This window comes from Lynx rufus, unplaced genomic scaffold (assembly GCF_022079265.1).
Source record: "Lynx rufus isolate CCGP_SWC_20201006 ecotype Redwood Valley unplaced genomic scaffold, mLynRuf1.p SCAF_2, whole genome shotgun sequence".
NCBI lineage: Eukaryota > Metazoa > Chordata > Mammalia > Carnivora > Felidae > Lynx > Lynx rufus.
In genome coordinates, this window is record NW_025814834.1 from 166,516,045 (window position 1) to 166,540,673 (window position 24,629).

The following is a 24,629-nucleotide window of genomic DNA, read 5'->3' on the forward strand; positions in this document are numbered from 1 at the left end:
GTAAGGACACAGGGACATAAGTCAGCACTGACTAACAGCATCTGGCACATAGTAAACATGCAATGGATGATAGCTAATACTATTTGTAGCTAGATTAGTGAAGGCATCAGCTAAGAATAAAGAGAATGTTGCTAGAAAAGTAGATCCTTTAGTCAACTGTCAGTTGCATAAATTTACATAAATTAAAGTGTTTGACATCAGAGCAGGAGTAGCTAACTGTTTTCAACATATGCGCCACCTAGGGTCGATGGGAGCCAGGTGTTGAAAAGACGTATTAATTAACTCACATCTGGGCCCAATAAGAAAGCACTGTGATCTATTAGTGATGTCTGCCATGGGCACGGAGGGGGATGAGGCAGAATACGTGCCACACATCTGCCGTCCTTAAATTAGAATAAGAGCTCAAATAACTGAGATCTGACTACATAAAACCTATGAACCCCACTCTTGTGCACTTCACATTTTCCAGAGACAAACAACAACGCCCTGTCCATATGTGAAATTTTTGGAAGTAATCATACTTCAGACTTGTCTATTGGAATCTAAAGTACATTCAGCCCAGCCCCTTATATTGGCTCCAGCTAGACAGCTGTCTTCTTGTCACTGATCAGAAGTAGAATCCTGAAACACCAAGGAAAGGTGAATATAGAGTAATTGATTGCCATGTTGATTGAACTATATTCCTCCCAATGGTGGGAGAGTAGAGGAACTTATGTTAGATTTTCTGTAAGAGCTGATATGAGAAAGGAGCTGCTGACGAGACTATGCCGTTATTCAGGGCTTCCCATTAAAGGGTCAGCCCAATCAGTCAGTGAAGGATGAGCCACACTGAGTTACTACCAGGCACCATGCGGGGAGGTGGAGAAGAAATGGCCGTTGCTTGTATATTGGCAATAACTCTTGCTGAAAGACAGCTGTGATACGAATGCGCTAGCTCTTGTCATGCTTCACAATCATTAACCTGACATCTCTGTTTTGCTGTGCTAAATGCTGATTTGGGTTAGAAAGGCAGCCAAGAACTCAAAGACGTAGAGAGGCATGTTCAGTACATGAGTTTAGCATGTTAAATTTGGAAGATCTTCCTGTTCACTATTGTTCTGGTCTCCCACTTCGAGAGTTGTCCACAGGTTAATCCTTTTTGTCAGTCTTAGAGATACAAGAGATCTCTTGCTTTTCATGTTGGAAAATCATTTAGGTTTATCTTTTCGGGATACTTTTGAATGGGAACGAGGGCCAAGATAAGGCTGTTTAGGTTACCTGTGTCCAGAGGCTCTTACAGGGAGCCGTACAACAGCAGGCATTTGGGTACATGTGACCTTTTCTACTCATGATCACAAACACAGCAACCCAGACTTGCTGGAAGGCCCCACCCTGGCAGTTAACAGTTAATAATGCTCCCTTAGAGCCACCACACCGCAGGCTTGAAGGAGATTGGCCACCTCAGCCACAGACTTCACCATGGGCCAGGGAGCTGATGGTGTTTGTCCTTCCCTGAAGCACAGAAAATTTTTTTCTATGCATATAGTATTATCCCCAAAGGCAGACCATTAAACATTCTCCTTATGCCCCAGCAAGAAAGTGTCTTAAAGATTCTGCCTTACTTTCGAACAACTGTAGCTTTTACTTTAAATTTTTTTCAATGTTTGTTTATTTTTGAGAGGGGGTGGGGGGAGGGGGCAGAGAGAGGTGGGGGATACAGAATCCCAAGCAAACTCCAGGCTCCGAGCTGTCTGCACAGAGCCCAACGCAGGGCTCAAATCCACGAACCGTGAGATCATGACCTGAGCCTAAGTCGGACGCTTAACCGACTGAGCCACCCAGGCGCCCCTATAGCTTTTACTTTAAAAGCTAATGTCACTTATTTATTTAGTGGCCAACAAACATATATGATATATATGTTTATTTATTGTAATAAATATATATATATATTTATGTGTTAGTATATCTATGAATATGAATATATATAGGTGTAGTAACAAAAATATGAATGGCCAGTCATGGAGGCTATGATCTTTACTATAAATCTTTTTTGAAAAGAGGTAAGTATGAATGGATATACAGGTGTGTGTGTGTGTGTGTGTGTGTGTAATGGAAAAATCCTGAGTGGCCCAAATAATTGTTATAGTTAAAAACTGTTGAAAAAATATTTTGATACAAAAGGAAAGACAAAAGTGTTATCTTTTTTTAAGTGGTGAACAAAAATAACTCTTTGTTAATGTTATTTTTAAAGTATCTGATATACAGATTATTACTTACATGAAGTGTCATAAAATAAGAAAATACATCCAACGAGGGGAAATACCTGTGCAAGTCACTGATGCTGTAACTAAAGTGAATTCACTAAAGTGAATCATTAAAGTAAATAGAAAGAACTGAAGTTTATTCTGCGTGTGATCTGCCAATCTGATAGGAGTCTGGCTCAAAAAGAGGGTATATAAATATGGACAGGATATTCTGAGAAATGAGTGGGCCTGGCAACACAACCCCCCAGTTAGAACACTGTTTCTGTGGGAAAATATGCTTCCTAAGAGCCTTCTTTGAAACCAGCTTTTGAAATCCTGCTGATTTATAAGTCGGGGGTTAAGGGTATAAAGTGATCACCTACTGATCTGTAAAATTCTCAGCACTATTTAGTCATCAGGGATTTATTGAATAACTGCTGGGTGGATTATGCTGTGTGTGATAAGCATAGCAGGGTGAGACAAAAGAAATAAAGGAGCATTTCTGCCCTCAAGAAGCTTGTACCCAGTCGGAGAGAAAGCCTGCGTGCAAAGCAACCGAAGAGCTTTGGGGCCCGAGCCTGCAAAACAGGAGTCCTCCAGGGGGCAGCAGGGAGGAGGGGTGCAAGGCAGTGTGGCTAATCAGGACAATGTGGGGTTCCACCGGCAAAGTGTGTTCCCCATTAATTTGTAATCCCCAGAGGCACACCGAAGAGTCTTTCTCCTCTTCCTGGAGAGCCTCTCACACAAGCTTGAAGCAGTGGCTGCAGTGAATGTCATATGATCCCAGAGTCCTGAGCAATTCAAAACCACAAATGGCATGTGGCATTACCTTATTAGGAAAGGTTCGGACTTTTTCTTTCCTTTTTTTTTTTTTTTTTTTAATTTTCTTTTCTTTCCTATTCTTTTCTTTCTTTCTATTTTTTTTCATCTCTTTTTTCCTGGGTTTTTTTTTTTTTTTCTTCTTTTTTCTTTTGGAAGGTAGGCTCTTGGTGGGCTAGGCTGTGATGTATACTTCCCATCCCCAAAGTTCCAGTTCTGAAGCACGCCCTGGTGAATCAGCCTTTCTGAGATTTGGAACCTGACTTTGTGTGTTTTGTGTCATTTTCTGGGAGAGTCTACAAATGGAACAAGGCTTAACCAGTGACTCAGTAACAGCAGGCAGGGTCCTTGCCTTATTTGTAAGGAGAAGCTACTGCTTTTCATTTTTCTCAAGACTGGGGTCACCAAAAGTGACAAGGGACATGGGGGGGGGGGCAAGTTGGCTGTAAATTCCTGAGCCTGGGGCTGTGCTGCATCCTCCTGGGAATGACTTTCGCCTGTGGAGAGGGGGCTGTGGCTGCGGCTTCGGCTGCCAGGTACGCCATCCAGATCAACCACTGTGCTCTGATTGGAAACGCCTAAAATAGGCCCTTTGCTCTGTTCTGCACATAGCCTCTGAGAAGTGCTTCCCAGGGACTGCGGATCAGCAAATAATTGCATCCAAGCCGTACTTACGGATCTATTCTTGAGTGTTTAGAAGCAGGGAGTCCTTGTGCCTCCTTAGGCAGCAGGGGAGGGGGGGGGTGGATGCCATTCCTCTCCAAAGTGTTTACATTATAATAATAATAGTAGCAATGATAACGAAGCACAATTTGTTGAGTGTTTACTATGTTCCAGGAACTGGAAGCACTTCATATGCTTCATCCCATTTAATTGTCCATAGAGCCCTGGAGGAGTTTTTACATTATTATCTCCATTTTGCCGATGAGGCAAGCCAGGCTTAGGAAGGTTAAGTAACCTATCCAGAGCCTCCCTGCTAGTAAATTACAAAGCCAGTAAGCAAACTCAGATCTGGCTACCTCCACATTTCATTACCAGACTTTGCTTCCTCTCAGACACAGTGTTATTTACAATTGCTTACAGTTCTTTTACTTTATTCTCCTGTGTTACTTGGGAAGGAGCAGAGCTTCCCCCTGCACCCCCCAGACACTCCCAGGGGAGTGAGAAGAGGGAGAGGCGTTGGAAAAATAAGCCAGAGATGAATTTATTTTGAAAAAGGAGGGTTAGTGAGGGAAGTGTTGACTTGGCCGGCACAGAAGGAGAGGCTATTCAGGACTTCGCGTGCATTGCGGAAGAATGCATGGAAATGAGTGGGAGAAACAGAAAGTAAACTGGGACAGGGCAGGACCCAACAGAAGGAAACGAGATAGTCAGCAAAGAAAGGGGCAGTCCTGCCTTCAAAAGCAGTGTGTTAATGATTAGCACTCTGCAAACGTTTCAGATCTCACGCGCTCACGGGCGGTATGCAGAACCCTCTTGTCTGGAGGAGAGTTTTGCTTTCCCGAAGACAAAACCGTGACATTTAATTCTGAGTTTCTACAAGGACTGGATGAAATCACCACTGGAAAAACAAGAATGGCAGCACATGTTAATTATTTCAGGAACTCTAAGAGGGTGCAAATAAAACACTTGCCACCCCAAGGAGAGATGCTGCAGACAAGCCTTCCTCCACCCTCTCTTTCTGCTGCTCCCTCCCCCACAGTCATTCTGCCTCCTGCCCCCTTGCTGCCTGCATCCCACATCCCAAAGTTCCCTGTGAAGAAGAAAAAAAAATGCATAAAGGAGGTTTTTTTTGCGAAGTAAACTGACTCTTCCCAGAAACCAGTGGTATCCTTGTTCGGCTTCTCTGACCTTCCTATCACATTGATCTTTGATTTGGCATCCTGCCCCCTAACACTAGCTTCTCTGCCACCAGCATCTGAAAAGCCAGGGATTTCTTTATTGATCTTTAACCAAACTCTTAAATACCCAGGACTTACCCTCTTCAAAAGAACCATTTTGCAAGCAGAAGAATCTTTTTGAAAGTGAATTGTAGTCCACTTTGCATATTCTCCCCCCACTTTTTTTTTTCCCCTAAAAGGAAAGCTCTTCATCCCTGCCCACCCTCCCCTCCCTTCCACCCTCTCCTCCCTTCTACACACTAACAGTCTCTGGTTTTAATATAGCAAGTTCTGTAACTATTTGTCTTTTGCAGATTAGGAGAGTGAAACATTGCAGCCGCTCTCTGCGGGTTCCCATTCTGCCCCAGTGAATAGAACTATGCCCCACCATCCTTCTCCTCCTGGCCAGTGGCCTCAAGTCCCCTGGTATCTCTGCCTTGGCACAGGGAGCTGACATTGTTTGCATAGCGTACATTCCTGGACAATGGAACTAGCCAGTTTAACCTTCAGAGCATCCCCATCGGTTTGTGGGTGTTTGTTCCGGGGAGAGGGGGAGAAGAGACAGTGGCTTTCATGGTTCACACATGATGCTACCCACACACATAAAATTCCAAATCCTTATACTCTAGAGATGAGCTGAACACTGTGCTGCCGAAATTCACAAGTGAAATCAATTATTGAAGGTACTTCAGTCTTTCCAAAAGCGGGATACCATTCATACTTTGTTCTTACAGCCCTCCCTGTTCACCTCACTGCCGTCAGAGGAAAGCCTTTTAAGACAATTTCATGTGAAATTAATCTTCATTAATTAAGATGCAATAGTAGCACATATTTCTTGAAATACATTATGACTGGCATCTAATGAGGGAGACTTTAAAAGTCTCTTCTTTCTTTTTTTTTAATGTTTGTTTATTCCTGAGACAGAGACAGAGTGTGATCAGGGGAGGGGCAGAGAGAGAGGGAGACACAGGATCTGAAGTAGGCTCCAGGTTCCGAGCTGTCAGCACAGAGCCTGACACGGGGCTCGAACCCACGAATTGTGGGATCATGAGCTGAGCCGAAGTCGGACGCTTAACCGATTGAGCCACCCAGGTGACCCTAAAAGTCTTATCCCAAAGATCAAATCTTTGACCATCCAACACTCAGAAAATTTTTTTGTGCTTTTAAAACTGCACGTTATAAATTATTTCCAGTTTTGTGTACATGAAGGTTGGTTCCAGAAATGACATCAGGAAAGATACAAAAGTTGAATCTCATCAATTTTTCTTCATTTTGAATGAATTATAGTCCCCCCCCCATCACCCAGCACTCACCCTCATCAAAAAACTTAATATATTACTTGCTTTAGGGATGTTTAGCAGACTTTTCCTTTCAAATTGGAGTTTAAGCCTACCACATCTATTATCACCTTTCACCTTCCCCAGATTCTAAAAGAATAAATGTCTTAGAACCTTGAAATCGAAAGAAAAAAAATTGCAATCTCTCTGAATTGCCGCTACTCACTAGGTTAAGCATAACTTTTTCTTTTTTTTTTTGCACATAATTTAAAAATCAGAACACCAACCGGTGGATTTAAGCCAAACCCCTATTTTTAGAACAGTGTAAAAAAAAAAAATCACAGATTTTATTTTCGGCCACACAGAGGGACAGTCATGGAGGAGGCTCCCGGGCGTTTCTCCGTCCCTCGCTGAAGAGCTGGTTTGAACACCTCCTCCCCTGGGGAGCTGCCTCCCTCCTGACGCCTTCCCCAGCACAAGCCAGTTCCAAACCTCTGACGAATTGGTTACTGGGAAGAAAGGATGTTGCAGGCTTACTTTAAAAAAAGAAGAAAGCAAACAACAAAAAGTGTTTTGTAACTTTCCTTTTAGTTATAGTGCATTTGACAAAGTGCTCAATGAGCTTGGGGGGAAATGGAAACTTTTTTTTTTTTTTAATTAAGAATGGAAGAGAAAAGTTTCCTTATGTATTCTTACAGGAGTCAACTTAATTATGCCTTTGTCAGCAGGTAGTTTATAGGGGAGTCAATTTTTAAAAAAGGAGAAGGCTCTGGCCTTTAATTATCCCAGTTGGTATTCAGCTTTAGAAAGTCAGCGTACCTGCTGAGTATGTTAATTTAACCACTTTATAGCATCTTAACTCTGCTGCCATTCCTCGACCAAACCAATTCCCCAAAGAAAGGAATTCAGAGGAGTTAGGTGATACAGGAGAGCTTTATACCTTCGTATCTTCCCTTCTGTTTAATCTATACTTAGGGCTTTAATTAAAATCTTTAGGTCAGTTTTTTTTTTCCTTAAAGTCATTTACTCATTGATTCACATATTTCTGCATCCCACAAATTCAATCAATAAACATTTAAGTGCTTGCTTTTCACTAAGTGCAGGGTTATCCTGCCTTCAGAAACCTTAGATTCTAAGGGAACCAGAGACAAGTAATAAGGGGCTTATTCCAGACCATAGTAAGTGATCAAGTCATTTCCACAAATACTTATTAAGTGTCCACCTGCTACCCAGAAATAGGAGATGCTCTTGTAGAACAGTCTTTGCAGAGGGGCTCTCAAATTTGCTTTCATTCTTCTTCCCTAATCCTGTGAGATAAAGGGGGACAGGTGCCATTTTCTTCATGTTCGAGGAGAGAAAATTAAAATTGAAAGAAATGAAGCCGTGGGTTCCAAAGTTACAAAATCCCCACGTGGAAGAACCAGAACAGGGCACTTGGCCCGGTTTCTGTCATTCTTTCCCTGTGCTGTGTGCATCCTGGTCACAATGGTCCCAGCAGCTTTTAACGCAGGTGGATTTGGGGCCCAGGAGAATACAGTGCCTTTTCCCAATTGCACAGCTAATTGTCAGATCTGGGACTAAAGCCTAGATCTCTATTCTAAATGTATTCTTTCAGCTCAGCAATTCAGATCAAAAGCCTGCTGGGTCCCACAGCCAGTGGACATGGTGGGCTTGCAACTTGGCCACAGCAAGAGTGAATTTCAATACATCTTCCGTTGATAATATATCCATTGCCCCCTGCTTGGTTTATCAGCTATGTATAGGTGCCCACATAAGAGAGATTTGTATTTTATTTCACAACATTTATGAAATATTTACTATGTGCCAAGCACTGTTCCAAACACTTTACAAACATTAACTCATTCCCTCCTCAATACAACCTGAGAGGACAGGTACAATTACCACCCTCATCTTTGCAGATGAGGAAAGAGGCACAGAGATAATAAGTAACTTGCCCTCAGTCATACAATTAGTAGGGGGCAGAGCTGGTCAAGCCCAGACAGCTTGGCTCCAGTCTATGAACTTAGCCACTACTCCAGGTTGCTAAATGGGATCACATTTTCCCTTAGGCAATGTGCTAGGAGGGATAGAAGATTTGGAACCAGAGAGGCCTAAGTTCAAATCCCAGATCTGCCCTTTAGTACGTGTGGGATTTGGCACAAAATCATTCTTCCCATCTGTAAAATGGGACTAATGCATACTTCATAGGGTTGTAGTGAAGATGGAAGATAGTTCCATAGCTCCTCACAAAAACACCCCAGTCGTAGCAGCCACTCAGCGGGTAGCGGTTACACAGTCATGGTTCTAGACTCAAGCCTTGTCTCCATCTGTTTCTGTAAAGCTTGCTAAGTAAGATATGTGAGCTCTCTGTGGGTTACAAATAGGCACCCCTTTTCATGAACATTCTTTACCTATCTGAAAATTAGTTGGAGAGGTGCCTGAGTACGATGTGAGGCCTAGTGAAGAAGAAATACCACGGGTAGTTGTTGCCTTTCCTGGGACATCTGAGAATTTTGGCTTGGGCTCTAGACTCACATGTAGCAGTTGACTAGTTCAAAAACCCTGCTGCTTAACCTGGAACCATCTTGCTCAGAATGTAGCCACGGAACTCATGTCTACCTGAGGTCAGATCCCAGCACTGTGGCGCTTGCTAGCTCCAATTTATTTAATTGCCTTGTGCCTTAGTTTCTCCCTATGTCAAGTGGGGAGGATAGTAGGTCCCCCCCCCCATAGGATTAGAATGAAGATTTAATAAGTTAATCCTCATATAGCATTTAGCACAGTGCCTGGTACATAGTAAGAGCTCAGTAAGTACTGTTGAGATTGTCCTTAATAGTATTCTCCTCATTCAAGCAATATCCTTTGGGGACCCTGCCCCCCAACTTCCTCCCTTCTCTCTCTCTCACACACCTGAAGTGGCTTATTACGTTATTAAGGTACTGACCATTTTCAGTACTCTACAGACAGGTAAATACCATTTTCTCCATCTCAATATATTTCCGGAAAATTATTTAGCATCCAATCTATGTTCCCCAAGTCTCTGAGAGAACTATACTTTCGAAGAAAGCTAGATGACCGGCCTGCCTCATAACTTAGCCCCTGCTTCCAAGAGCATTACAGACACCTTTATTAATTATATTGCTAATTAACAAATTATAATTATAAACTATAATTAATTGAATTTTCTGAAGTCTCAAAAATAGGTCTTAAATTTAAATAGGGGCTCTTGGGGTGGTTGTTTGTTTTGTCTTTTGGGGTTTTGTTTTGGTGACGGTCAAGAAGCAAATTCAGACATAGGCAGATAAGAGTAACCTCAACCGCCTTCTTTCCCTGGGGCCTCACCTTGCAAAGGGTGCTGCTTCTGCCCAGAGCCTTTCCGGCCTGTCATCCTCCCTTCCCAGTCCAACCAGCCATATCTGAGGTTCACACTGGCTGTGCCAGCACAAATAAAAAATCTCCATCACGTGCTGTACAGGAATACTCATGCCGCAAGATTAGGAGTTTTCATTATTTGTTCACAAAAATTTGTTGCATCTTGCTTTATTTAACTCTGTGTTGATGATGTTGGCTTACCTGGCTTTCCTATGCAAGAAGAACCTTGCCTCCGCATCACATACTAGGTACAGTACATACTAAATCTTGATGCTGAGAATCCAAGATCCAGATTCCCAAAATACCACATGGCATTTTGTTTTCTTTCCGCCTAGCTTCTCCTCCTCCTTCCCTACTTCAGACCCTGGAAGGTGGCTTTCATGATACCACCACCCAGAGATGTTCTCCTTCCTGAATCCATCAGTACTCTGAATTTTGCCCTTCATGATCAGAGACCTATGTTCTTCTGATTAATAAGTAGACAGCTTGTGACTTCACTCTTCTAATGAGTAAAAACATCAGTATTTTGCCTACCAGTGCCAAGAGCATTTATCATACCTGTATAGCATCTAACAGCATATGTTTACTGTTTTTCTTTAAATCTCTTTCAACTTAACTCAGTTTCTAAGGTAGCCTTTCCCTAAGCCATATCCTCAAGAAAACCATTGGTCTAGTGTGTGATTATCTTTTTCTAACAAACATCAAGCATTAACTATAATTATTATTAAAGAATGTATGTCTCTGACCACCAAAAATTATTGAATGTTCCAAAGAGTGGAAAATAGCACTCTTTGACATCAAGACCAATCACATGGTATAATTTGCTAGCATTCTTTCACAGGGTAGTGACTTTGTTTATAACCAAAAAAAAAAAAAAAAAAAAATTTTTTTTTTAGGTCGTGTGTGTTGCTTTGTACACACTGTTCTGCACTATTTTTCTTTTTCTTCAGCTTCTTTGGACTCTATCATTTAAGGCTCTAAAATATATTCCTCTCTTGAGATAATAATTATCCTTATGGTATAATATGAGGATAAAAGCTCTGAGCACAGTGCCTGGCACGGAATTAGGGCTGTTAGCTCCTCTTTGGTCGGTGCGGGTGTCTTCTTCTCAGCTGAATTTTTCAAATCCTTGGAATCACAGAATTCCTAAATTCTTTGTGAATATATAGTATAGTGGCTTCTTGCCAGAGGAAACCCAGCACGTGCTTATTAAATGAATAAAAATTGGACAATTGGGGAATAGTCAGGGAAAATAAACAGAGACTGGGAGCAAGAGGATAAAACGTTTCTCGATATTAGTACACATTGTTGTGGATGGGTCTCTTTTTGTGACTGCCCTTATTCAAGTCATTTCTGAAAGGATGTTGGAGAATCTGTCTCTGGCCAGGTTACCCCTCATTTATGCCACCTCTAAGAGGAGGAGAAAGGACTGAAATCATCTCAGGACTTTGAAGTTTGGGTCACTGAAACACTGAAATAACTTTCCAGAACATCTTTTACCCCATGGGCGAAAACTTCCAGCTGAAGGACAGTGGAGCAGTGAATGAGACCCACCTCCCCCAGGAGCATCTGTCTGCTCCTCAGCCCTAGCCCAGCAACCACATGGGAATACGTGCTCTGGAAAGATGCCAGAAGTGTATATTTTTATGTGGAAACTCTCAATTTTAAAATGTTGGCACTGTTTTGTTTTTTTTGTTTTGGTTTGTTTTGTTTTTGTTAATGTTCATTTTTGAGAGAGAGAGAGAGAGAGAGACAGGGCGCAAGTGGGGAGGGGCAGAGAGGGAGAGAGACACAGAATCCGAAGCAGGCTCCGGGCTCCAAGCTGTCAGCATACAGTCCGAATCAGGGCTCGAACCCACAAACCTTGAGATCATGACCCTAGCCGAAGTCAGACGCTCAACAGACTAAGCCACGCAGGTGCCCCCTCTTTTTTTTTTTTAAACTAATTCTCTGTGGGCCAAATAAAACAGGTCTGCAGGCCAGCCCCAGACCTCCAGCTGCCAGTTTGTGAATTCTGACTTACTTGATTTTAGAGTTTGTCCTTAGATAATACAACATTTTTTCAAAAACTTGTTCTAATGTCAGGCAGCTAGTTTAATTGTGATAAACTCTGAGAATGCTGGAATGAAAGAGCAATTTGTAACTTTCGTGGTCACTTCCTGTTGGGTGTGATCCCAGCTCTTCCAAAATCTGAGAACCAGCTGTTGGCCCTCAAGCTTGGGCTCAGATCTTTCCCCTCTTTGCAAACAAAGGAAACAGATGCCAGGCAGTTAACCGCACAGGTAACATCTTGGTAGGAGGGGCTTCTGTTAGAATACAGTGAGCTCTCTTCCAGAGTCAATGCATTTTTGTAAAGCAATAAGGAACAGCTTGGAAGAAAAGTTCATGTTGGCTGCACATGTCAATGACCTTAACCCAAGAAGGTGGTGGCCTTGAAGTCCAGGTGTGCAATCATTTAGAATAGCCAGGAATTCTGACTTGTTTATTCTTCTCAAAGACCAGAAGAGTTTTAAAAAGCAAACAAGGGGCGCCTGGGTGGCTCAGTAAGTTAAGCGTCTGACTTACGATTTCAAGCCTAGGTCATAATCTCATGGTTCATAGGTTCAAGTCCCCCGTCGGGCTCTGTGCTATAGATTCTCTCTTGGGACTTTCTTGCCCTCCCCCTCTGCCCCTCCCCTGTTCATGTGCTTTCTCTCCCTCTCCCTCTCTCTCTCTCAAAATAAATAAACTAAAAAAAAAAAAAACTTCTTAAAAAAAGCAAACAAAAAAATTTAAATCATCAGAAATGCTTTTTGGTTCTCAGCACTAATAATCTATAAGAAGTATTTTTCTGTCTCCTTTCCCCAGTGTATAATTTATAAAAATGAACTGAGGTCCAAGTTAGATAAGAAGCTGTATGATTGATGCATGACCTTCATATCTGAATTTAAGTGGGAACAAACAGTGGTAAGAAGTATTTGGGCAGGTAGTTCATTTTAATTCTTTTTTTTTTCTTTTAAGATCTTGTGGATGAAAGTATGAAACAGGTGATATACCCCCTTTATTCACCCATATCCGTGGCATACCTGTTACATTATATATGTAGTGGACTTCTGAATGAAGCCATAATCTTTCCCTACTCAGTGTCGGCGATGGGCAAACTTATTCTTTAAAGGGCCAGATAGTAATTATTTTAGGCTTTGTGGACCATGCAGTCTCTGTCACAGCTATGCAGTTCCGCCATTGGAGGGCGAAAGCAATCATGAATAATACATAAACAGGTGGGCATGTTCATATTCCCGTGAAATCTTATTTGCAAAAATTGACAGCAGACTGGATTTAACCTTCAGGCAGTAATTTGCCTCTTGAGCTGAGTGAGGAAGAAATATGGGAGACTTCATTATATTTATTTATTACATTCTTTATTGGTTCCATTGCTGAAACAATAATAGCAAAAGCATAGACCTACCTTGGCAAATCAACTTCATCTTTCTATGTTGTAATCACTCTTTGTCCATTTACATATGTAATTTTTAATGTTTATTTGTTTTTGAGAGACAGAGAGAGGGGTAGAGAGAGAGAAAGACAGAATCCGAAGCAGGCTTCAGGCTCTGAGCTGTTAACACAGAGCCTGATGTAGGGCTTGAACCCACGAACTGTGAGATCATCACCTGAGCTGAAGTCGGATGCTTAACCAACTGAGCCACTCAGTCACCTCTGCATATATAATTTTTATACACCTTGTGAGTAGCGGAAGTAAAAATGTTTTCCTTAATGTGATACCTAAACATCTGTATATAGCAGTACAGTGTTCAGAATTATACCTTAAGTGGTGTAGGGTAGGGTACTCCTTCTTGCTGACTTACCATAATTCATCCATTTCTGTGTTTTGTGAATTTTTATTTTTTTCCTTCATTTTTAATTTTTCAACAAGTAATATGGCAGTAAATATCTCTATGCACATGCCTTGTACTCTGGATTGTTTCCTTAGGATAAATTCCCTGAGTTAGAATTATTGGTTCAAAAGATAGGAACTTTTTTTTTTTTAATGTTTATTCATTTTTGAAAGACAGAGACAGAGCACAAGCAGGGGTGGGGCGGAGAGAGAAGGAGACACGGAATCTGAAGCAGGCTCCAAGCTCTGAGCTGTCAGCACAGAGCCCGATGCAGGGCTCGAACTCACAAACCGTGAGATCATGACCTGAGCCGAAGTCGGGCACTCAACCGACTGAGTCACCCAGGCGCCCCAGGAACTTTTTTAAATACGTTTTGAAAAGGATTGAAAAGTGACTTTGAAAAAGTTGTAACTGTTGCCCACAGTAGTTCTTGTTTCACAGTGGCTTTCATGGCCACGTCAGCCTTAGATTAAGCGGGCCACTGGATTTGGAATATCTGAACTCACTGTGTCTGCTTCATGCCCAGCTCTGGGGTGCTCCAGCCTGCAGGAGTGGAAACATAACACTTCCCTCCCCACTGAAGCTGATCCGCCGGATATTCTTAGTAATGGGGGGATCATTAGGAGTAAATATCTAACTTTCCAAGTAGACAACTCTGAAGCAGCTCCTCCTTTGAAGGCTAGATCTTAAACACCACTTCCGAAAGGCCATCCCTGATGCTCTGGGCCACTTAGAACCCCTTTGCTCTGTGATTTTCTTGGCATAGAGCACAACCCCATAGAATACCCACAACACATTTTATCACCTGTGAATGCCAACCTTCCCTCACTGCTCTATCCCTGGTACCTCATGTGGGTCCTGGCATACAATAGGTTTGCAGTAAACTTAGGTTGAATTAAGATCATGCTGGTCCCTGTGTGGCATCTCTGTTGTGCATTGGTGGTCAGTGGCTAGGACGTTGTAAAGACTCACTGTGCTCTGCAGCACAGCCTAGAATTAAGATGGTCTTCTGAGTCCAAAAATGGCAAAAATCCAAACACAGGGGAGGGATGGACCGTCTAGATGTCAGGGAGAGGATCTCAGAGCAGGAAGAGCTAGGCCCAGAATTCTAATCACGGCGTGTCTAAGTATAACAGAAACTCTGCCCCTGGGGTTCCCCTGTCTGAGGACAGAATGTGTTAATGGAAAGCAGGTGGTCTGCCAGGAGTCTGGAAGGGAGAAGAATCAGTTGATGCTTACTGAGCATTGTCCGGGCCGATACCTGCTAAATCTGAGGTCACAGGAGAAGTGGGCCAGTGTGCCGGCGGGCCTCACCACAGCCCAGCTGATCCATCTCACTGTTATTCACCTCCCTTTGCTTAGACCATGTGCTCCCCGTGCAGCCTCCCAGGGTGTCCCCTGGCATCCTTCCTGAAGCACCTGATCCCAGGGAGGGCTGACCTGCGTAGAAGAGCAAGCCTACTGGTTTCTCTGTCTCTTTGAGCTTGACTAGTGTGGGTCATCCCCAGAGAGGATTCCCTCTGAAGGTAACTGATGGGGTTTCAGAACCTGACAAGCTGAGGCCTGGACTTGACCATAGTGTCTCACTGTGGTGTTGCCCGGCCCAAGCCCAAAGCTAAGGGTGGCTGGCATTCTGCCTGACAGGCATCTTGCCTGACTTCCTTGGGTACCTTCCACCTGCCTCAGAACTGTCAGTCCTGAGGAGAGCTGCACAAATGGTCAGAGAAATGGGCTTTGGAGTTGAGCAAACCTGGAACCTCTTATTAATAAGAGGCAAGCAGGAGCTGGTGGGAAGACAGGCCATGGCTAGGCCTGGTTGAGCCACTGGGCAGCCAGGGGTTCAGAGTTCCCTGACACCATCATCACCACCAAATCCATTAAAGGACCTATTACTACTCCTTCAGTGGCTGCTAGAACAATTTCTGTGATCTCATTCTCAGAGAAGTGTCAGGATTCCACTAACCCCTGGCCCATCCAACAGAGTCACTGAGCCACCCACACACTGGGCCATTTCCTTGGGTTTCTTATCTCACATTTGCAACTGACACCCAAGTTCAAACCTTGTCTCTTCCAGTCAGTGACTGTGAGACTGCAGGCAGTTCACATACACTTTCTGAGTGCGTTTCCTTGTTTGTGAAATGGTTGTAACATTATACACCTTGTCAGGTTTGCATATGGGTTACAGATAATGTAAAAAACAGAAGCTGGCAGGCACGTAAGACACATTCAATAAATGATATTTACGGTATTTCTATCACTCGGTCATTCATTCAACACATACATTCTAGGCACTGTTCCAGGAGCTGGGCAAACAGCATTGAAAGAGACAGACCTTGTCGGGTGCAATAGTGTGTATGGAAAGCTATATGGTCCCAGCTACTCGGGAGACTGAGCAGGAGGATTGTCTAAGCCCATGAATTCTGGGCTGTGGGCCCCTATGCCAGTTGGGAGTCCACACTAAGTTCAGCATCAATGTGGTGACCTCCCAGGAGCAGGGGACCACTGAGTTGCCTAAGGAGGGGGTGAACTGGCCCAGGCTGGGAAAAGACCGACCTCTCTCTCACGGAGCTCAGGTTCTAGGAGCAGAGGCAGGCAAAAGACACATAGAATGGAGTGCCAGGCACTGAGTGATCCCTGTTCAGAAGAAAACGGAAGCAGAGTAAGAAGAAAGTGATGGGTAGAATAGAGTAGTGGCTATTTCAAGCAGGGCAATCGGGAATGCCTTCCTGAGAAAAAGGATGTGAGCAGAAACCTGAACAAAGAGAATAACCCATACACATATCTCAGGGAAGGACATTCCAAGCAGGAGGGGTAGCAGATGCTAAGGCCCTGAGGTGGGAGCAGGCCTGGCATGTTTATGGAAAAAGCCAGTAGACCACAAAAATTAGGGAGAGGAGAGTGGGAGAGAAGCCTGGAGTAGTGGCCAGTAGCCAGATCTAGGGTCTCCTAAACCATGCTAAGACTCTGGAATTATTCCAGGAATTATGGGAAGCCACTGAAGGGTTTTGAATCATGTGATCGGGTTAAATTTAGAAAGCTTTGGGGGCACCTGGGAGGCTCAGTCAGTTAAGCATCCAACTTTGGCCTAGGTCATGATCTCATGGTTCTCATAAGTTCAAGTCCCACATCAGGCTCTGTGCTGACAGCTCAGAGCCTGGAGCCTGCTTCGGATTCTGTGTCTCCCTCTCTCTCTGCCCCTCCTCTGCCCATGCTCTCTTTCTCTCTCAAAAATAAATAAACATTTAAAAAATTTTTTTAGAAAGCTTTGCTCCAGCTGCTGATTGTAAAGTAAACTGTAGGGCAGCAAGAGAGAGATGGAAAAGGCCAGCTAACACAGCATCTCAGAGTCCAGGAGAGAGAGACGAGTATGGCCTGGACCATGCTGGGGGCATGGAAGCAATAACAAGCCCAAGACGTGTTTTTGTAGGGGGTGCCAGCAGTGCTTTCTTCAAGATTGACTTCTGGATATGAAAGGAGTCCGGGATGCTCCAAGTATTCTGGGCCTGAGCATTGGATAAATGATGTCGCCATTTCAGAGATGGGGAATGCCAAGGGAGGAAGGGATTTTGGCAGGTGTGGGGGGAGGAAGCCAGAGGTAACTTTACACGTGTTAAGTTTGGATGCATTTCAAGTGGAGATGTTGAGCTGGCAGGTGGATATTAGAAGCCAGAGTCTCCAGGGGAGTTTGAAGCTGGAGATTAAAAAGAGGAAGCGTTCAGGATTGTGGGAAAGAGTTGCTATAGACCAAAGCTCTGGGAGCACCGTGTCTATTTTATTCACCTCTGTATACCCAGCACAAGCATTCAGAATGTATCTGACGAGTAAATGCATCCATTGCACAATGAATGTGGTTTAGTGCCAAACAAAATCATTAACTGAAAGTTTGCTTTATTATTCCCAGCAAAAAATAGAAACCTGGTGTATAGTTTCTTAAGAAATAATTGGCTTTTGGGGCGCCTGGGTGGCGCAGTCGGTTAAGCGTCCGACTTCAGCCAGGTCACGATCTCGTGGTCTGTGAGTTCGAGCCCCGCGTCGGGCTCTGTGCTGACTGCTCAGAGCCTGGAGCCTGTTTCTGATTCTGTGTCTCCCTCTCTCTCTGCCCCTCCCCCGTTCATGCTCTGTCTCTCTCTGTCCCAAAAATAAATAAACGTTGAAAAAAAAAAGAAATAATTGGCTTCTGATAACATCAAAGTTTGATACTGAAAGGAACCTTTGAGGCCATTTAATACAAAAGTTCAAAATCTGTGGACAGAGGATGGTAAGGAGAGTAGACACTTTATTGCCAACGGCGGGAGGATGTCTATAGGGGCCACACATTGACAATAAGCTGATTAAATAATGTCTTGAACATCACTGCACTGTTATCGTTCAAGTATATGAAGATGTTGCAATTAAAGAGAACAACATTTCTGTTAATTTTTTGTCCTGATGTGTTCTCATAACCAATAGGCTCCAAAAGAACAACTATCTTTGGCGGGGGGGAGAAAGTTCAGTGAGTGTTTCTATATTAAAAGGAGTCTTTATACTGAAGTGGATCCTCATTTTGCGAATGAAGAAACTGAGGCTCAGGTTAAGCAATTGCCAGGGTGCCAAAGTTAGTTAAATGGCAAGAGCCAGAACTTAAGCTCTGTTCCTAGCAACTCCCTTTGCCAGCATTTATTCAAAGTGTGGTCAGCCAAACACACTGATCTCATGAGATGTTCCTCGGAAACCAAGTCTATGTTCAGGATGGGACATATCTGAAACACCGATCTAACCCATGCCCCCTTTTTTTCAATTGATCCAGAAAGGGAATAGGAGTGGGAATAAGTGACTTGAGTAATTTAAGCAGCTAATTAACCAAATGGGCCTAGATATACCATAGGTCTCCTTAAGCTGGGCCTAAAGTTCTCTCTACCACCCCTATGCCCATTCTGTCTCTCAGCACCAACTTTTCTCAGACCAGTGACCGAGGTCTTGCTTTAGGACATCATTCATATCTAGCCATGGAATTATTTTGGTGATTTATTTTGCTAATGATTTAATACAAGGATTATAATTAGACTTTGTTTTTGCTGATTTCAGAATCCACTTATAGTTGCCTAAACACATTCCGTTTGGCAGTGTGTAAGAATAAATAGTCAAAGAAGGGTCAAGGAAAGTGAAATTTTTAATGTGCAGTAGATCATTTACCAAGTGAGTGATTCTCATGTTGAAAATTAAGACTCGATTTTAGTTGCAAACATCATTTTAAGGAAGCTTAGAAACCCGTATGGAATTTCAGGATGGGGCACATCTGAATATCCACATTCTCAGTCAAATCCCAACTCCACAGTGTAACAGTTGTGTGGACCGTGGCCATTCCCCCTGCTCCAAGCCTCAGTTTACATATGTGCAAAATGGGCAGGGACATACTTCCTTTCCAGTGTTGCCGTGGGCAGTAGGTAGCACACACATGTGGTGCCTGCACGGATGAGTCCCTGGGGAAAGAGACGAGCTCCTCTCATCTTGCATGTGGAGAAACTGAGGCCTCCCGGGAACCCAAAGAAACCAGTCTGAGTTTAGCCTCCTGGAGTCTAGTCCCCCTAGGTTTTAATTACTCTCCAACTCAGATCCCATCTCCTGATGTTCTTGGCTCCTGTCTAACCCAGGCTGTACTTGCCAGGACACTGCCTGTCCATACTCATGGACAGTTTCTCTGGCAGAGAAACTGCCTATGAGGGGCCCCTGCCCCTGGGGTTGGCATCACAAGTCTGAGCCTGTGGGCTGTTTGAGCAAGTCCCCCTGAGAGGCAGCCGAGGTGGCTCCATTACTCACACATCCCTGCCACACAGTGCAGCTGGCCCTGGCCCCAGCACAGGTTCATTTACATAGTTGCACAACAGGAAGCAAGTCCAGTGTTTAGAGCGACTGTGGCCCACTGGGAGCCAACTACTTCAGGTGCCCTGGGTCCTGGAAGCTTGGGCTGTGTGTGCCCTTGGCTTCCACTCTTGCTTCAGTCTTCCACTGCGGCTTGGTGGGGTTTGGGTGGGTGGGTGGGTGGGTGGGTGTGTGGGTGTGTGTGTGTGTGTGCGCGCGGGTTTTGGCTTGTTGTTTGTCAACTGTCACATGTTTGGCAGGCATGACCGGAAGGGGGGTTGCTGTGTCAGGCGGGGGGGAGGGGGTGCCTCTCGTGGAGGCAGAGTTCCTGCACAGAGTTCTCCCACAGCGGCTGCAAGTGAAATGGCAGATGCATGTGTCACTCCGTCAGACGGGAACAGGAAGACATCCTGTTGATGCCAAGCCGTTTTGAGTTCAGTTCAAAGAACTGATCCCTTCAAAAAGTGTGCACCGTCCTCCTCTCCCCTGACGCAGTGAGTCCAGTACCTGGCTCTGAGGCTTGTGAAGGACGTCTCAGCTTGGTTTAGTGCTCAGGAAATTGGCTGGTGTCCTCCGTCTGAGTCTGTCACAGTATCAGAGGACCCTCCTGGCCAAGGAAACTTTCTGCCTGAACTGCTCTTTGAAAATAGTTTCCCTTGTGTCTCCTTCCCTTGGAATGGTAATGCAGTCTATGGTGTGTTCGGATTTTCTTTTGTGTTAAATGTTTTTCATGTTTTTCTGACAGGAGGAGCTGTTGTTAGTGAAGATCACTTAGAAGTTATAGTATTTATGGGGATTCTCGGCTCCTTTTAATGGAATTTTCATAATTCCCTTGTTCTTCTTAATCAGTATTCTTGCCAGTCGTTTTCATGGCTGCCTTTATGGAATGCTTAGAGCCAGGCACATTTTAAGAACTTCGCTCATGCACTTAATCCTCACAACAGCTCCATGAGGTGGACAAACAACCATTATTCCCATTTTGCGAATTAAGAAACTGAGTCTCAGGTTAAGCAATTGCCAGAGTGCCAAAGTTAGTTAAATGGCAAGAGCCAGAACTTAAGCTCTGTTCCTAGCAACTCCCTTTGCCAGCATTTATTCAAAGTGTGGTCAGCCAAACACACTGATCTCATGAGATGATCTCGGAAAACATGTCTGTGTTCAAATAACTGGGGGAAATGCTGCAAACCATATGCCTCTTGCAGAGCATAAATGCACTTTACTGCAGAAAGACCACGAGAAGTCTTACATGAAAGAAGCCTGTTTATCTTTGTTTCACTAGAATTTCCAAAATATATGTGACATGGAACCTTATATCTGTATATGCCTATGAAGTTAGAAACATATTTTGAGAAACCCCACACTAGCGTGGGAAGGCATGCGGCTTGGTGGGTAAGCTTCAGATTCCTTGCCTGCTACTACCTAGGGAAATTATGTAGCTTCCCCTGCCTCACTTTTCCCCTCTGTGTAACAGAGAAACATACAAGCACCTTCTCACACCCAGGGTGATTGTGAGAATTAAGTTAGTCAGTGCATCTAACGGACCTAGAAAAGTGTTGTGGGCTGGCGGAGAGCAGTAGTTGATGTTCTAAATGTAGCAGAACAAATCAAAACATGTGCTACCTGTGGGGTCTGACCACAACCAACCAAAATGCTGTTTCACGATGTTCAGAAAACATCACAGAGGCGCACCCTCTCTTTTCCCTCTTTCTCTCTGCAGATCCTGACTCAGGAGCAGAGACCGACTTTTCCCCTGGTGCTCTCTCTAGCTGTCCTGGATTCTCTCTGTCCCTCACCATCTGGTTGATCCAGATAGCAGCTCAGACCTGGGCTTGGGCCTCAGCCTTTGAGTCAGGATTGGCATGCACCCCTCCTGGGACAGGGGATAGCTATCTGGCTTAGCCACATGCTTGTGGGTGGCCCTGGGTAGAATCTGCAGGGAGAATGTGCTAGTGAGACAGGAACTCAAGTTCCCTATTTAAACAAGATAGCTGCCCTTGCAAACCCATGGGCCCCTGGATTTCCAGAAGGGGAAACAATTGCAAAGCATTGCACTTTCACTGAATTTGCCAGTGCTTCTGTCACCTGCATCTGACCAGAAGAGCCCTGCCAAGGGAAGTGGATGCTGGGCTAGGAGTCTTGCAATTCTGTAGACTCAGCCTCTGGGTGCTGGTCTCCCAGCACCCAGCCTGCCTGAGCTACCTTTCACAACGGCCTGCAGCAGGCAGATATCGCCCTGTGGAGGCTTGCTCTTCCCCTCCCCTGCATGTTCAGAGGTTGGTCCTGCAGTGACTCCCAGGATGATTAGGGAGAAGTCCACTGGGGAGAAGGAGGGGCAATTGCAGGAATCGACTACTTTTTTAAAAATGAATCCTATATATTTATGTTGCCCTTCGTGCTTTTTTCTGTACATTTTAGGTATCTCAGAATGAGAAAATTAGAAAAATGTACCACTCTCTGTATGAGCAAGCCTGGTTGCTCATAATGTATTGTTGAGTGAAAAAAAAAAAAAAAAGTAATTTGCAGAACTGTATGTAAATATCCCATTTGTTTCAAAACCCATACACATGTGTAGGATGTGTGTGTTTGTGAAGGCCAGAAGAAGGTGGGGAAGGAAAGAAAAAGACTGTATGGACCGTAGGTACCTCTTCTGAGTGAAATTAGAAGGGTTGTACTTTTCATTCTATTCACATGCATATAGTTTGAATTTTTCACCACATTCATTTTGTTATTTAAAAAGGGAAGAAAATAATAAAAGGCAAACACCCAAGCTAGTTCCACAAATAGGGCCAGACTAAGTAGTAGTGGCTAATGATGGGTGTTGCCTGACTGGCTGGGAGGTTTTGCAGTAAGAAGGAAGGAAACCCAGACCAGACCAGAAAATGGGCCAATTCCAGTCACCGAGCCGTGCGCACTCGGCAGCGTGTGGCTTCAGAGCCTGTGCACTTGCAGATGGTGCTGCTGAGTTTTGCTTTTCCTTCCCTACCCCTTCCCTGGGGGAAGCCACACGGGCTGCTCAGATCCTCCAGAGTTCAGCTCCCCCGAAATTGCCCTGAGTCATGTTAAATCACCTTCATCACCCAGGCCCTGACCACCTGCAGAGACCCACCCCAAGCTCATATACAAGTGGGTAACTGCCAGGAAGGCAGTCATGGTCACCGAGCCACCTCTGCAGAGTTCTTGCTCCCTATGAAAGCTACTCCCCCAAACCTGGAGCCCCGCCAAGTGGACAAGATCAGAGAGCATGGGATCAGGCGGGGAGCCCTGTCTGGGAGTCAGGAGCCCCAGTGTCTGGGGTTCTCTGCTCAGTTCCCGGGGGCCTTGGGTAAGTCATCAAGTTTCCTTTGGCCTCAGTTTTCTCATGGATGGACAGAGAATCTAATGACAGGGTGGTTGAGAGACGTGATAGCAATTGGAAGCGCTTCAAAAAGTAAAAGGTGGTGATACACAAAGAAAAACTGATCTTGTAGACGTATTATGAGCAGTACTGTGTTAGGGCACCTGCAGTGTCTGGGTTGATTTCTCTTTCTGTTTTGATTTGCAGGCAGAGCCCCTTTCTTTGCAGCATTCAGAGTATCTGCTGTCCCAGAAATTCCTTTTTTACAGATAAGGACCCGAGAGGTGGAACAGTCTGTCTCTTTTCCCCACACTCCCAGATTCCATGGCTAGGGGCTCAGCATTTAACCAGACTCTCCTGAGAGAAGAGTCCCTTTGATTCTGAGGGCCTTCCTAGAGGATTGTCAGCATTCATTTAAGAACATAGGGTGAGATTCCACTCTCCACGTGCACTTCCTGAAGGGCCTTGAGGAAACTTAAACTTCTCCTTTGTGATTGTGGAGTTTTCCTTCAGATGTCAGTCATTCAGAATAGTGAAGGCATTTAGGCATAGAATTCAAATCTTAAGGTTGAATGGAGCACCTGAACTGGCCAGCTCATTTGTGTGTCTTTTCTTTCCCATTTTCCCACTTTCTTTCCTCATTCATTCAAAAACCATTTTAAGTAGACATTGCATATTGATTTGTTAAGTAAATGTTTATTGAGTGCTACCATGTGTAAGACCATATGCTAGCACTAAAACCAGTTTTGTCTTCCATTAGCTTAAGTCCTGTAGGGGTGGGGAGCACAGAAGCGAAGCACCCAAATAACCACATTACAAAGCAAGAGGCAGTTCAATGCCACACAAACAGAACACAGAACAATGTGTTTTAGACCCTTAGGGGAAGAGCAGACCATCTGCATCCATCTGACATAACAAGGAGGCACATCTCTGATCAGATCATTCCCTGCTCAAAAATTTTTCAGTGGCTCTCAGTTGCCTACAGCATAAAAGTTCAAACTTAAGAGCCTGGCAGCCAACCTTTTGACCCCCATCTCACACCCCTTCTAACTCCTTTTCATAATGTCTCTGCTCTGGGATAGATACCTGACCTTCCCTGCACAGGACCAGGGCTTTCATGGCTCTAGCCTTTGCCCCTCTGTTCAGAATGCCCTCCCCTCTCAGCTCCAAATCATGCAAAGCTGTGTCACCTCTTCCACAAAGCCTGCCCAGATTTCCCCCAACCAGAAGGAATCCCTCTGTAACCTGAACTCTCCTTGGACTGACCTCTCTCTGTTCTGATACTTTTCTGCTTACAGTTATTTGTGGATACATCTGTTTCCCCTCTACTGGATTGAAAGCTCCTTGAGGATTAGTTTATTTGTACATGCTTGTGCTTGGGGGAGGATCAGAACAGACCCTGGTAAACAGTTGTGGGAGAGAGGGACAGGGTAGTTTTGGGGTAGAGGATCATCAGAGACCTGGTAGTAGAGGTAACCTGACATGACTTGAAAGCAGGGGTGGAATCTCAACAGGGGAAGGTGGGAGGGTCCAGGGCTTTCTGAAACTAACAGAGTAAGTCACAGCATTCAGTTTCAGAGATCACTTGGGTTGCTGCAAGTAGGATGATTTGTCTTTTCCTCTTGGATTGTGTGGCCCCTTGGATCAATGCTATAGACCCTTTCCCCAGAAAATGTACATACCCACAGCATTTCACAGAGAGTACCTGGACCCTCTAGAGGAAAAGAATCCCCAAAGCAAAAAAAAAAAAAAAAAGGTTGAGAAAAGACAAGAAAGGTGAATTAGAGCCGTATTGTAATGGGCTTCTCAGTCACAGTGAAAGTTGTGTTTGGTTCAACAGTTCATTGGGGCAGGTGATGGTTTTGTTTGTTTTAACTTTTTATTGAAGTATAATCTCATGCAGCTACTTACCCAGATCATAAGCATAATTCCCCCCCCCACCCATGTCTGTGGCTGAACACACACATGTAGCCAGCACTTAGAAAAGCCCCTTAGTGCCCCCTTTGCCACCT

At 44.3% G+C, this 24,629-nt stretch overlaps 1 protein-coding gene across 6 annotated transcripts in view; it reads left to right on the plus strand.

Moving 5' to 3' along the window:
• Positions 1 to 19,312: 19,312 nt before the first annotated feature.
• Positions 19,313 to 24,629, plus strand: part of GNG12 (G protein subunit gamma 12) — a 29,034-nt gene continuing 23,717 nt past the window's right edge. For 2 of the 6 annotated variants that reach the window (XM_047085340.1, XM_047085343.1), the window contains exon 1: positions 22,417 to 22,605. The gene's annotated coding sequence lies outside the window, so the exon portion shown is untranslated. Of the gene's footprint in view, positions 19,365 to 19,632; positions 19,978 to 22,416; positions 22,606 to 24,629 lie in introns of those variants that run through there. The other 4 variants (XM_047085342.1, XM_047085341.1, XM_047085339.1 and 1 more) reach the window with 4 other exon arrangements.